Here is a 6,426-nt window from a genome sequence, read left to right on the forward strand (position 1 = left end):
AAAGGGGTGTGGGAGATGCGGGAAGTGACTGGACAAAAATCATGCACCTATGGATGATCTCAGTGGGTGGGGAGTGAGGGTGGAGGGTGGGGTGGGAGCTGGAAGGAGGGGAGTTATGGGGGAAAAAAAGAGGAACAAATGTAATAATCTGAACAATAAAGATTTAATAAAAAAAAAATCAAGTGAATAAAAAATCTGATGAAAAGAGTAATCTGGTGATTATAATAGAACCAGGGGCATGGAAAGGGAGTGGACTGACAATTCTTGGGGGGGGGGGAAGGGGTGTGGGGGTACAGGAAGAATCTGGACAAAAATCGTACACCTATGGATGAAGACAGTGGGAGAGGTAAGGGCAGAGGGTGGGGTGGGAACTGGGTGGAGGAGAGCTATGGGGGGGAAAAAAGAGGAACAACTGTAATAATCTGAACAATAAAAATTTAATTAAAATAAATAAATAAATAAATAACAAAATGAAATAACACAAAAACAAAATGGGATGTTGGTAACCCCTAATGAAATAATAGATCTAGGCAATGGTAATCAATAGCTCCTAGCATAACAAAAAGAAACAACCAGACATTATGTGTCTGCTGACAGTACACATAATCGTCTTTGAAGGAGTCTTACCAAAAAAAAAATCTGAATAATATCAAACCATTAGTGATAACTACCAGTTTCAAGAAATAAAGGGGACAGAAAATATGTTCAATGGTATCTGGAGGATGTAACCTCCCAAATATATAATGTGGAAAGCTGTAAAATAAGCAGCCTATTTTCTTCAACATTATATTTCGAGGAAAAGAGAATCAACAGGTTAATAGTTTTAAGAGCTATAGCAATCAAAGGTAGTGTTTGGTCTTGTTTGCCTTTTGATTAGAATGAGCCAACTGTTTTTTTAATGGGAAAATTTGATTGGATATTGGATTATATTCAGGAATCATTGTTAATTTTTTTTTAGGTATTGTGGATATATTTTTTAAAGAGCTATTTTAATATAAATACCAATTTTAATGGGATCAGTTAAATAAAAAATAAAATAGAAAAACAGCCAGGCTGGTTTGGCTCAGCGGATGAGCGCTGACCTATGAACCAGAAGGTCAGAGTTCAAGTCCCAATCAGAGCACATGCATACTGAAATATTTACAGGTAAAATGCTATGATGTCTAGGATTTGCTTCAAAATAATCCAGGAAAGGGGGGGGCGGGAAACAAAATGAGAATGTAAATTGTCCTGGCTAGTGTGGCTTAGTTGGTTGGAGCATCACTTCATACATCAAAAAGTGGTGGGTTTGATTCCTGGTCAGACTCCGGGTTGATATTTCTTTCTCTTTCTCTCTCCCTTCCTCTCTCTGGAATCAATTTTAAATATATATATTTATTTATATAAAAAATATATATTTAAATATATTTAAATATATAAATATATTTTTATATATTTATTTATATATTTTTATTTATTTATTTATTTATATATAATTAGAATGTAGATTAAACAAGGATGGCCAAGAGTTGATGCTTAGTATAACTGGGTGATGGGGTACTTGGAGTTAATTGCACTACTTTCTTTTATAGTTTAAATTTTTCCTTTATAAAAAGTGTTTTTAATAGTTCTTTAAAAAGCAATTCCAGATTAAAGGGAATTTACAACAAATTGTATGTAGTTCTCTTGAACAAGTAAACATAAAAGATAATTTCAGGACAATTGGAAAATATTTGAATTTGGAAAGGTCATCTGAAACTATTAGAAAATTAATGTTATATTTTTAGGTGTGATAATGATATCAAGGCTAGATAATACAATCTCTTTACTTTTTAAATGCATAATAAAATGATTAAGAATGGGCTATCATGCCCTGGTGAGTGTGGCTCAGTTGGTTGAGTATCGTCCCACACACCAAGGTCACCTGTTGATTCCCAGTCAGGGCACATGCCCGGCTTTCCGGCTCAATCCCCAGTAGGGGGCGTGCAGGAAACCGAGAATTTATCTAGCTCTCCCTCGCCTTCCTCTCTCTCTAAAGTCAATAAAAACGTATTTAATTTTTTTAAAAAAAGAAAAAGAATAGACAATGATAATGCCTTAAGACAGCAAGACCATCTCTACTCTCCTGGTGCTTACCCAAGAACATAGCGTGACGAGCAGCAAGAACTCTCAGTTCACACTAACTCAGGGGAAAAAAGTCAGTCGGAATTAGCAAGAAGTCTGTATTGAGAATATTTCTAGGGAATTATATTTTATAAATGTTGAGTACATACAGTGATTCAAATGAATTTCCAGAATTGTTTTCCCATAGAGATTCTATCATGACAACTTGCAATGTAGTGGGGAAGTAGAGGATTGGGGGAGTGGTAAAAAGCACTTACTAGCCCTGACCGGTTTGGCTCAGTGGATAGGGTGTTGGCCTGCGGACTGAAAGGTCCCAGGTTCGATTCTGGTCAAGGGCTGAAAGGTCCCAGGTTCGATTCCGGTCAAGGCAGGTGTGCAGGAGGCAGCTGATGGGTGTTTCTCTCTCAACGATGTTTCTAACTCTCTATCCCTCTCCCTCCCTCTCTGTAAAACTCTATCCCTCTCCCTCCCTCTCTGTAAAAAATCAATAAAGTATATATATTTTTTAAAAAGCACTTACTATATTATGAAATCTAGTTTTATTTGTCAAATTGGCATCTTAAACTCAGCACTTTGTGACCCAATGGCTTTCAACTCTCCCTGCACATTGGACTAACCTGAGGACATTTTGGAAAATACTGATGTTCAGCTCCATCCGGACCATTTGGATCAGAATCTCTGGAGCTTGCGCATTGGCCATATTTTCAAAGTTCCCTGCGTTATTCCTATGTACAGCCAGGGTGAGAACACAAGTTTAACTCTCTGTACCCCAGTTTCATCAAGTGCAAAATGTGAGTAATATCTTCTGTTTTAGCCACAACCGAGTATTATTGTGAGATAGCATATGCAAAAATACATGGAAAAGTATAATGTTTTATGTAAATGTAGGGTCATGTTCCCATGTTAGCAATCAATGTATAGCAATCCTTTAAAAATGTTTACTTCTTGGACTGTTGGTTAGTTTGCTGTAGATTAAATATGACTCAGGATCATATAAATTCCTTGGTGAAGAGTCAGATGTGACTAACTGCTTATCACCAGCCCAGATCAAATTAGCATTGATATGGAGAAGCCCAAAGTAATGAGTCTTTAGTTTACTTAATTATGAAAAGCATAAGCATTTATACATGCAAGCATTACACACATAAGCATTACACATATAGATGTCATAGAAATGCAAAATATAAACTGTAGCTCAAGTTAAGTTTGGCTGCCCAAGGAGAAGAAAAAGGAAAATGAGGGCTCACCTGTTGTGAACTAGACACTTTCATGTGTATTGACTCTTTAAATGGGCAGAATAGCCCTGGCCAGGTGGCTCAGCTGGTTAGAGCATCATCCCAATATTCCAAGCTTGGGGGTTTGATCCCAAATTAGAGCACATATAAGAATCAACCAATGAATGTATAAATAATGTACAAATTGATCTTTCTCTCTCTCTCCCCCTCTCCCTTCTTCTCTCTCTGAATTCAATTTAAAAAGATATTTTAAAATAAAAATAAAATGGGCAGATTAACCTACCATAGTACTTTTTTAGTAATTTTTTAAAATATATTTTTACTGATTTCTGGGAGAAAGGGAGAGGGAGAGAGAGAGATAGAAGCATCAATGATGAGAGAGAATCACTGATTGGCTGCGCCCTGCATGACCCCTACTTGGGATCAAGCCCGCAACCTGGGCATGTGCCCTTGACCGGACTGGGACCCTTCAGTCTGCAGGCTGACTCTCTATACACTGAGCTAAACCGGCTAGGGCCCTACCATCGTATTTTTGAAACATTAAGTCATGAAATCAGTTTAGTGGGTATAACTAGTCACGTTAAAATGAAATACAGTGGGAAAATAAAAATATGAGTACAAGAAAAAATGAGGATTACAAAGGGATCAGAAAGGTTTAAAATACCTTGCCTCAGGTATGCAAGTTGGAAGGAGGACTGGATGAGCTATAGAAACTTTAAGCTCCCCTCTCACAATGTTCAAGCAGGCATTTGATCAACATTAGGGCAGGTAACACAGGCCACAGATTGAAAGAAAATATTTACAAAAGACTTATCTGAGGAAGGACTTTTAACCAAGATATAAAAATGATGTCTTAAAACTAAACAATAAGAAAACAATAACTCAATTTAAAAATAGGCCAAAGAGCTAACACATACCTCACAAAAAAAGATATTCAGGTAGTGAAAAGATGTTCAGCAGCATGTGTCATTAGGGAATTAAAAGCTAAAACAATAATAAAATACCACTACATATCTATTAAAATGGTTAAAATCCAAAACACAGACAACACCAAGTGCTGACAAGGATGTAGAGCAACAGGAGTATCATTCATTGCTGGTGGGAATGCAAAATGGTGCAACCACTTTGGAAGACAGTTTGGCAGTTTCTTGCAATACTAAACATACACTTACCATACAATAAAGCAGTCATGCTCCTTAGTATTTATCCAAAGGAGTTGAAAACTTGTGTCCACACAAAAACCTGTACACAGATATTTATAGCAGCTTTATTCATAATTGCCAAAACTTGGAAGCAATTAAAATGCTCTACAGTACATGAATAGATAAACTGTGGTATATCCATACAATGGAATATTATTCAATGCTAAAAAGAAATGAGCTATCAAATCAATGAAAAGCATGGAAGAAACTTACAATCATACTAGAGGCCTGGTGCACGGATTTGTGCACCGGTGGGGTCCCTCAGCCTGGCCTGTGCCCTCTCTCAATCCAGGACCCCTTGGGGGATGTCGGAGGCCCGGTGCACAGATTTGGCCCAATCCCTGAAGGCCAGGCAGAGAGACTCCTCATGCACCAGGCCTCTAGTATGCATATGAAATCTTTGGTTAATCTCTTCTCGCCCTCCCCCTTCCCCTTCCCCCTGAGATTCATCAGTCTGTTCCATGTTTCCATGCCTGCGCATTGAGCGTCTGGCCACCGGTGGTCAGTGTGCATCATAGCTACTGGTCAAACAGTGGAACGATCAAAAGTTTGGACGGTTGCTTAGGCATGTATATATATAGTACTAAATGAAAGAAGCCACTCTTAAAAGGCAACATACTGTATAATTTCAACTATATGACATTCTGGAAAAGGCAAAACTATGGAGATAGTAATAAGATCAGTGGTTGCCAGGAGTTTGGGGGAAGGAAGGGATAAATTATTAAAGCATGGGGGGTTTTGGGGACAGTGATACAATTCCGTATGAAACTGTAAAGATGGATAATGTTATTATGTTTTCCAAACCCATAGAATGTACAACCCTAAGAATGACACCTAATGAACTTTGGTAAATGATGTATTAAAGTTGGTTTAGCTGTTGTAATAAAGGTACAACTCTGTTGCAGGATATTGATGGTGGGGGAGACTGGCTAGATGGGAACTCTACTTTCCAATCAGTTTTGCTGTGAACCTAAAACTGCTCTAAAAAATAATATTTTTTATTTTATTTTTAGAGTTTAAAGTGAAAGGAGTTTATTAGTGAAGCAGTGAGACAGAGAGGAGGCCATAGACAGAGCAACCTAAAGTCTTTTAATATAAAAGTCTTTTAATGTCAAAAAGTGGGGCCCTAGTTGGTTTGGCTCAGTGAATAGAGCATCAGCCTGTGGACTGAAGGGTCCCGAGTTTGATTCCAGTAAGGGGCCCATGCCCGGGTAGCGGGCTCAATCCCCAATAGGGAGCATGCAGGAGGCAGCCAATCAATGATTCCCTCTCATCATTGATGTTTCTATCTCTTTCCCTTCCTCTCTGAAATTAATAAAAATATATATTTCTTTAAAAGTGGGGGGGGGTGTGCAAAGGGACCAGGATTATCTTGAAACACCTTGCCTGTAGGTGTTCAAGTTAAAAGGCCCTGTTCTGGAGGACTGCTTGAACTAGAGAGCATTTAAACTCTCTCATGATTCTCAGGCAGGCATTTGATTTGCATGAGAGCAGGCAACTAATGTGTTTAGCAAAGGTTTAGGATCCCAGAAGTCTGGTAACTTGAACCTTGTCTAAGAAATGGATATGGAAATTTTGAAGGCAATTGTTTTCCCCTCTCACACCCCCACTTAAATAAAATAAACTAAGTTCAAAGCTTCCACGTTTCTTTGTGTAACTCTGGACTTGAAGGCCTGACTTTGCCTTTGCTATTTAGAAAAAAGACCTTGGCCCTGTCTGGTGTGGCTCAGCTGGTTGAGTGTCATCCCTTGCACCAGAAGGTCACCCGTTCAATTCCAGTCAGGCCACATGCCCAGGCTTCAAGTTCTATCCTGGGTCAGGGTGTGTATGAGAGGCAACCCATTGATGTTTTTCTCTCATATCAATGTCTCTGTCTCTCTCTCTCT

The sequence above is a fragment of the Myotis lucifugus genome, unplaced genomic scaffold (genome assembly GCF_000147115.1).
Source record: "Myotis lucifugus unplaced genomic scaffold, Myoluc2.0 scaffold_46, whole genome shotgun sequence".
NCBI classification, from domain to species: Eukaryota; Metazoa; Chordata; class Mammalia; order Chiroptera; family Vespertilionidae; genus Myotis; species Myotis lucifugus.